The sequence below is a fragment of the Jatropha curcas genome, chromosome 1, assembly GCF_041381405.1.
Source record: "Jatropha curcas cultivar XTBG-Jc1 chromosome 1, XTBG_Jcur_1.0, whole genome shotgun sequence".
Taxonomy (NCBI): domain Eukaryota; kingdom Viridiplantae; phylum Streptophyta; class Magnoliopsida; order Malpighiales; family Euphorbiaceae; genus Jatropha; species Jatropha curcas.
The window spans coordinates 29656894-29666918 of record NC_143151.1 but is presented as its reverse complement, the minus strand read 5'-3'; positions in this window follow the sequence as shown (position 1 = coordinate 29666918).

Genomic DNA, 10025 nt, shown 5'->3' with positions numbered 1-10025 from the left:
ACGCGTGCTGGAGGTGGGCAAGTTATTTATTGCTTATATTTATTTTACAATTAAATGCCTTCTTTATTCAAATAATTAAATTTTAAAATTTTATTTCTTATGATTTTTATTTCAAATATTGAGTTTACATTTAGGTAATTGATAATTTTAAATGGATATAAAAATTAAAAACCAATGAAATTTATTTAAATTATATTTTTAAAGAAAATAATTCTAACATTAATGTCCATGTTTTTTATGTGATTAGAATTATTATAGACATCCTCAAAAAAGAAAGAAGAATTATTATGGACCAACATGGTAAAGATTTAAAAATTACAGAGCTTAGCTTGTTTTGGGTAATGTTAAAAGTGCATTATCTCATATTTACAGTTTTTATTTTTATAAATTAGATTAAATCTGTTACAACAAAATTTTAATTTTAAAGTACATTTAATATATTTTAAATTATTAAATTACTAAAATATTTAGTCGAAAATAATTTTGCCAATAATGTCAAAGTTTAGCTAAACCCCACAAAACGGCACCGTTACTTTTCACAAATTCTCTCTTTCTTTACGTGGACAAGTCTTCTTCTTTCCTAATTTTGATCACAACCGTAAACTGATTCTCGTATTCCGTCTGATTAAGTAGCTCAACCTCTTTAATAAAAGGCATCATAATTGTAGCAGTTAGTACTCCATAAAAGGATACTACTATCTCTATTCCATAATATTTGTCGCGTTTAAAATTTAATGTTTTTTAAAAAAATTATTAAATTTAACTAAGTTACAATAAATTATTGAATAGATCGACTATATTATCTTTAATTTAATATTAAAACTAGTAAATTGAAGTAGTAATAATTATTGGTCATATACAAAAGATAAACATAAAAAACAAATATTTATTACTCCTTAAAACTTCAAATATGATAAGTATTTTGAGACAAATTTAAATGTGATAGATATGATGAAACGAGTGTAATAATACGTAATCGACATAGATTTAAAAAAAAAACAGAGATGGTATTGACTAAGAGGAGTCAGTGTGTATTGATATTAGGTTAAGTTTAACAAAGGTCTTAGTAGACTCCATGATAAATAATTTTTATTTATAATTTTAGCGTTAATTGCAATTTAGAGTGTGAGTGTAATAAAAAGTTAAATATTAAAGTAAAATTGACATAAAAGTTAAAAATGGGATGTAATTGTAATAAAATATAAAGTTAAAGGTACTTTAAATACATTAGGCTTAATATAGATCTACATAGTCAAGAATTGGAGTGCAACGATTCAAATTAGTGCCTCTTTTGGGACTAGGGAGGGACCCAGTGAACGTTAGACAGTGAACCATTATTTTTTGTCTTTTTCCATTCGTTCATCTGAAATTTGCAATATTGAGAAACTATTTTCTTTTTTCTTTTTCTTATTAAATGAAAGGCTAAATCAAAAAAAAAAATAATTTCAAAATTTCATGCTTTTGGCAAATTTAGTCAATACTTTTAATTTCGTTAATTACTACTTCAGATTTATTTTTCCTTATCAATTATGATTCCATCCAGAATTCGTCGGCTTGTTGACGGTCAACTGGCTCTACAACACTAGCTCTACAACATTCTAGTGCATATTCGTATGGCCATTTTTTAGTCATTCATTATTGTTTTCAAAATCACTAAGTTGAAAAATTACGTTGTTAAGATAATTTTCTTCCCATCTCATCGCAAACTTGAAAGAATTTTGTACGATTTTACAGTTAATAGACTCTTAATGGACATTTGACGAGTAACTCGCGCGGTCAGTAATCCTAAAGTCCACTAAGTATGTTTCTATATTCCTGGAGCTGCCTCATTTGACACACCCAATTAGGTTCTAAATGGAGACAAACTTGACAATAAAAGATAAATATAGAGTAATTGATTGTCACAATCAAAAGTATTGACCGAATTTGAAAAAAAAACCCTTAAAAGTTCGTACTTTTTTATAATTAGGTATAAATAAAAGGATAGTATGTATTATTTTATATGTTTTAATTTTTATTTAGATTCTTCTTTTAGTTTTGATTAAAAAATGAGTGCCAAAATAGGTTGGCGTGTTGGGTTCTACACGGATTCGTTTAACACATGACATGATTAAGGTCAATATTAACACGATCCATTTAATAATCGTGTCAAATTTGTCGACATGAACACGATATGAAAATTAGGCAGGTGACATGAGCACTACACGTTTCACTCGCCTAATATCATAAATAAGTCAAGTGGATTATGTTGAAAAAAAAGGTAAAAAAGTTCATACTTTTTTTATAATTAGGTATAAATAAAAGGATAGTATGTATTATTTTATATGTTTTAATTTTTATTTAGATTCTTCTTTTAGTTTTGATTAAAAAATGAGTGTCAAAATAGGTTGGCATGTCGGGTTCGATTCATTTAACACACGACATGATTAAGGTCAACATTAACACGATCTATTTAATAATTGTGTTAAATTTGTCGACATGAACACGATACGAAAATTAGGCAGGTGACATGAGCACGACACGTTTAACTCGCCTAATATCATAAATAAGTCAAGTGGATTATGTTGCAAAAAAGGGTAAAAGTTCATACTTTTTTATAATTAGGTATAAATAAAAGGATAGTATGTATTATTTTATATGTTTTAATTTTTATTTAGATTCTTCTTTTAGTTTTGATTAAAAAATGAGTGTCAAAATAGGTTGGCGTGTCGGGTTCGACACGGATTCGTTTAAAACACGACATGATTAAGGTCAACATTAACACGATTCATTTAATAATCGTGTCAAATTTGTCGACATGAACACGATATGAAAATTAGGCAGGTGACATGAGCACGACACGTTTAACTTGCTTAATATCATAAATAAGTCAAGTGGATTATGTTGAAAAAAAAAAAGGTAAAAGTTCATAATTTTTTATAATTAGGTATAAATAAAAGGATAGTATGTATTATTTTATATGTTTTAATTTTTATTTAGATTCTTCTTTTAGTTTTGATTAAAAAATGAGTGTCAAAATAGGTTTGCGTGTCGGGTTCGATACGAATTCGTTTAACACACAATATGATTAAGGTCAACATTAACACGATCCATTTAATAATTGTGTCAAATTTGTCGACATGAACACGATGTGAAAATTAGGCAGGTGACATGAGCACGACACGTTTAACTCGCCTAATATCATAAATAAGTCAAGTGAATTATGTTGACCATGTATAACCCATGTAACCTACCTAATATCATAAACAAGTGAAGTGGATTGTGTTGACCTATATATAACCTGTATAATCCGCCTAATATCATAAACAGGTTAAGTGTGGATCATGATGACTTGTATATGATCCACTTAACCTGCTTATAATATTTTTAAATTTTAACATATTTAACTCAAATCATATTTAAAAATAATGTTTCATACATAAAATGCATAAATTTTTCAAGATTTATGACTAAAATAAAAAAGATTAATACAACAATAAACTTTAAATAAGTTTTAGATTAAATGTTTATATTTGACACTAAAAGTACTTATTTTCTCTTAAATAAATGGGTCATTGACACGCAACATGACATATTTCTATTCGTGGCTTAAGTGGACGATCCGTTTATAATACGAAACCGCTTAACTTCAACCCTAATTTATTTATTTCGTTGTTACACATGTTGTGTTGGTATGTCACACCCATTTAATACCCTTATATTAAAGATATACAAGGCGGAACTGGGCCCACCCAAAGCTTTAGAACTTTTCTAAATTTTGTTTTGTAAGATAGTGCATTTTTTTTTCAATTTGGTCCTCCTAATTTTGTTTTGGAATCTTACTCCATTCTTGAATATATGTTATTTAGGGCGGTACCAAAAATAAAATTTGAGGCGTGAAATAGAAGTAGCCAGAAAATTGACTAAGCGACTCCAATTATAAATTAAAAAACGTTATTAAAGCAAATAAAAGAAATATAAAAATATGTTGAGAAAATTTTGGATGGTAAGAGGAAAAGAAATTAAAATTTTTAATAGAATTAAACTTTTTCCTTATCTTATCCACTTTAAACTCATCAACTTTAATTTTGATAAAAAAATTAATTAAAGCCTAGCAATATATTGTCTGCTTTGAGACTCACACGGCTTTGTGTTTGGGCTAGAATCGACTCAATAGCCCTAAAAGCCTCTTGTTAGTCTAAGACTTATAAATTTTTATCTACATCACTTTCATTTTGTGTTTAACCGATGTGTGATTCGCCAAAAGTAAGTTAATATCTCAAACTAGTGTGGGTATTACAATTAACAGAAAAAAAATTCAATTATGAGTCAAAATATAGAGTTTTATTTTTTTATAAAAGTGAATTGTAATTTTGACGTGTAGAATAAGAAAAATAAATAAATGTTTATTTATGTAGGGACCTGTTATAAACATTTAATTAATAAATTTTTTTGAGAAAAATTTAATTAATAAATTTTAAAATCTATCATTATAGCTAGCCCCTAAAAAACAAATCTCTCACCAACCGCGTTGTAGGACCCACGGGTTCGCGGCCATTATATTTCAATTCTATGATTACAATGTAGTGGTGGGTCCCAGTTTTACTCCACCAAACCTTTTCTACTTTTGCTGGGCCCATTTGGTGATAGTTGGTGCAACATGGGCGACAGGGCAAGCCTTCGTAAGCGGTTGGACTAGGGCGTTGCAAATTGCCGAATTTTACAATTTTGTTTGAAAAGCATAGGGAAGTAAAATAATACAAAAGGAAAACAAGGGAGTGTTCATTTTTCCTTTTTTTTTTTTTTTTTAATTAAAGAAAAATATCATTACTATAAATGGAGGGCATTCTTGAAATTTCATGGTGAATAGTGATATTATTTTCCTATATTTTTAATTGGAGCAGTTTTAATTTTATAGAGCCGATAAAAAATAATTATTTCATTTCTTTCAAATTTTCTTCCTCATATTTAAATAAAGAAATTTATTTCCTTATTATTTTTTACCCTCATCTTCTTTCCTCCAGACTCCCAAACACAGTGTTAATTCACCGTTTTTGCTTTCTCTCTCTCAATAAGAATATGATACCACAAATTAAAACAAATATACAATAACTTGTGGAGTTAGTCTACTTAAAGCACAAAATGATTAAAATCATGAATGATGTATCAATGCTATTAATGAATTTGATTGACTTTGATGAACCCGGATAATTAGGTAAAGCCCTTTTAATGATAATTTTAAATTTTAAATTCCATTAATTTTATAGATAAAATTTATGTAGAGATGCAATGTATTTTCAACGAATCAACTTTTTGTTGATACTGATAGTTAAGTTTTAAATTATTATTTTTAATTTATTGTATTCATCGAAAGTTTTAAATTAAAGATGAAAAATAATTAATTCGCCTCTAAAGTTTGACCAAATTAATTAAGTCATTTGTTTAGTTTGACAATAATAATTAATGGTCCCTAAGATTTATCTCCGTTAAACCACTTGGTCTTTCCATTTATTTTTTTCAGATTTTTTTGTTAAAACTTTTGAAAAAGACTAAAATAGCCTGACCCTTAAGAAGGGCAAATAATTAATTTGTCTTTGAGGTTTGATTAAACTAAGCTATTTCTGCAATTTAACAATATTAATTAATAATCCATAAGATTTACTTCCATCAAACCATTTGGTCATTTTGTCAATTTTTTCTAAATTTTTTCATTAAAATCTTCAAAAAGAGATTAAAATACCCTGACATTTAAGAAGAAAAATATTAAACTAACCTAGGTTAGAATTTTTATTTGTCGTGGAGGGAAAACAAAGAGTTAGGATGTAAATTGATTATTTAATATATATCGAGTTAATTTCAATAAAAATAATAGGCATTTAATTTTTGGTATCAATATTTAAGAGAATAAGTTATTTTATATATTCCATTACAAACAGCAACTAATGAAATGAGTGTAGGATCATATGAATAGTAAAAATATTTAAAAAAAAAATATTCACTGTTTTTGCAGGATTTCAGTTGTAAATTTGATAAGACTTAACTATCATTTCGTTATAAAGCAAATAACCTAGGTTGATTTAGTATTTTTCTTGTTTAAGTGTAATGATATTTTAGTCTTTTTTAAGATTTTAACAGATAAATCAGGAGAAAATAAACAAAATGATCAAATGATTTGGCGGAGGTAAACTTCAAGGATCATTAATTAATATTGCTAAACTGTAGGGATGATTTAGTTAATTTGATCAAACCTCAGGAACAAATATTTTGATTTGATTCGGTTTCCTTTTCAACATATTTTGATTTTATAAAAATTCAAACCGAATTTGAGTAAACCAAACCAAATATTGACCTATAATATTAGGCTGTAGAAAATTTTATTTAATGTTAAGTGGTTCACCCTGGCCCTATAAAACATGATGCGTCAATGAAGAAGTGCGGCTCATAAAACGGTAGGGTAGGGAAGCAACTAGCTACTCAGTTGTAACTTTCATTATCACCAGCAAACATCTAATAATAATGCCATCTGTGCGAATATCATTTAATAAATTAATTGCTAACTCTATTATATTGATAAATTTACAATTTGTAATTTGCGTTTTTGATATATTTACGGTCTAAAAAGTTGTGATTTTTATAGAAATCTATATCATTTTATTTTGGATAAACCGTTGAAGAGAGGCTTAAAAAAAATTTTCAAAAGTTAAGAGAGACGAAATTGAAAAAATTAGCTCCTCAAGCTAGCATAAAAATAAAAAAATGGATGTATTCATCACATATATATAAATATGACCAAATACATGTAGTTAATATCACATAAATCATAAAAAAAAGAAAGTCATTAGTTCTTAGACTTTTTAGTTTATTAATTTATGATTGAATTTAAAATTTAACAATTATAATAAATTATTATCAATTATACGGTTGATTCATAAAATTAAAAAATATTATATTCATATTAAATATTTTTAATATATATTAAAAATTATTTAAATTTATTAAATCAATAATTAGTTAGATTATTAATCAACATTTAATGAATTTGAAATCAATTAAATTTGATATTAGGATTAAATTGATTTGACATCATTTTATCAATTTTCAACAAGTTACGGCAGATAGACAACGCTAATAATAAAACTACATTTGGATCAGATTAGATGGAGATTATCGATTTAAAGCATCTAATTTATATGTGTGGTTCACTGATCCTTTTTTTTTTTTTTTACCAAACTTAACTCACTAAATGTGTAAACTCATAGTTATAGACATGTTGAGAAGAGTACAAATTTTAACATGGATTAAATAAATAATAGAATAATTTTAAATAAAAAAATTAACTAAGAAGAATAACCAATAAAATTAAATATATTTAGAACATAATTATATAATAATTAATTTTTATAAATCACAATATAGTCCCAACAACAACGTTTCAAAACAAGTTTCTCAAACAAATAATAATAATAAACAATAAATAATATTATGAAAAGATTAAAATTTTAAATAAAAATAATAAATAAATTAAAAATATTTAGTAACATAATTATATAATAAGTTTTAATTGTAATATATTTAAATAACAACATTTTAGAATAAATTTTTATTATGAAAAGGTAAAAATTTAAAAGTAAAACCAATAATTTAGTATTTATAATCAAAATCAAAATATAAATCAAATTAAATTAATTCAAATAATTTATAATTATATATATTAAATATCATTTATGGGTTGAATGGAAATCTTTGGTTTACTTATTAAATTTGCAACCCGGTTCAATTCTGAATCATAAAAATGACTTATCCAATTTAATTCATTATATTTTCAAAACACATCGAATTAAATCGGATTGAATAAAAAATCAAATCACTCAGATTAGTTCGGGTTAGAACAAATGGTGTGCAGACCTACACAATACAAAAAATAGGACAAGCATAATATATGAAATCCAAGTTCTTTATATGTTTAGTCATTTAAATAGTCGAAAATCGCGTTAAAATATTAATTTATTAATTATTATAGTTGATTACATTATTATTTTTGAAAAATTATTATGAATAATCAAATTATTAGGAATAATAATCAAAAACCTATTTAAAAATGATACATATCAGGGGTGAGATAAATTCTTTTTGTTTAAATTTTAATGTGAAAAATTCATGGATAAAAACAGTAATATAAACTGAGTCAAAATAACATACAATGCATACATTCTTCCAATCCTTTTCACAAACCCGATATGCTTTTTACAAAAGTACTTTTGTATATTAAAAAAAAAAAAAAATGCAATCCGTATGTCAGCCTACAAAACAAATATCAAACTCTAAAGTTATGTTTCAAAATCAAATTCCAATACAGTAGGAAGTTAAAAGGTGAAATTGAATATTAATACAACTCTAAAGACAATTGGGTTAGCCAACCACTACAACTAATCAAAATCATTAATAAATTTATGAAATAACAGAACATATATATATGACTGCAAAAATACAAACTACAGCTCATAGTATGAACAAGGAAGATGGAGAGAGATTCTTTATCGCATGGTTAAAAGCTCGAGTTAGACCAAACTCTTTATAATTATAGAATGCTTCCATCAGACTTCAAAAATTGCTCATTGCTATAAATTTTGCTGCGATCTAATCATATTTAAATACAACTTAAATATTAAATAAGTTTTATTGCAACTCTAGTTGTATTTAAATACAATTCAAATACCTTGTGATAATCATACATACAGGAATATATTTGTTAAAATATTTAAGTTGTATTTAAATACAACTCAAAGATAATTATACATAGATAAAATTTAACAATTTAAATAATTAAATATGGATAATATATATATTTATACTTTGATTTTGTCATATGACCCCTCAATGCTTGTAAAATGAATAAAATCATATTTAGTTTCCAATTTCACTATTTTTAGCCTTTTATATAAAAAATGATGAAGCTAGGAAAAAAAATTTGCGGGAATATATAATAAAATAGATCATATGGCCTTTTTGAAAAACGTTTTTAATAGTTTCGATAAATTAGTAATTCAAATTTTATCTCATTTCATTGGTTGTAGTGTGGAAAGTAAAAGGGATATGATTTTTGAATTTTGTGAAAATATTTGAAGAGATAACGAATATCTTGGAATGTTTATTGAAATGTTATATAGAAAGTATAATATTATTTTAATTTAATTTAGAACACTTTCTGGTATAAGAATTATAAAAATCAAAGAAATAAAAAAAAAAAGAGAAAAAGAATCTATTATGTGAACTTTTCTGGGAGAGCTTTGATTAAGAAGAAATAAAATAAAAAACAATAAAAAGGAAAGAAATAGAAAAAAAAAGAAAAAGAAATAAGTCTAAGCAATACACAAAATTATGTTATGGGCTTACAGCAGGTTCTTTGCCAAAATTACACAATGCCATACATACTCCAGAATGTCTTAAGCATGACGCCTTAAACCTTAAATATTCTCTTTGTCTCAGTTTATATATATATATATAGATTTATAAAATGTACAATTTATACATGGTTTCCTCCCTTCAAGTTCCTAGCATTAAAAAATATATTTTTTAACATCTTGTAGAGTAAGTTATAAGCCAATAACCTACAAGCCACTAACTAAGTCAAGCTAACAAATATTGATCGGAAAAAGGTTCAGCAGGTTCAGGAACCACTGCTGCTACTAGCCGCCGAGCACGGTGGCCGAAAAATCGAGGTTAGATGGAATTGAGCAACTTTCATCCCTACTTGCTCGGAATTGTACGGGAATCTATTTTCGTCCTTAATTTAAGGACTTCATAAGCCACTGCCCGAAAACAGCCTTAATAACCACTGAATTCTTAACTGTTTTAAGGACCGAAGCTTCAAGCTTTGATTGTATCACATACAACCCAAAATCGAATAATTTGTAGTCAAAATATTCATCTTGGTGTCTAGAACTTAAGTCTAGAGCATAAGATCGCTGAGACCGATGGTCTTTTGTCTGGACACGGAACAAAAATGGAAAGAGAGGTTACCACGTTGAGACAAAGGGAAAGGAGAC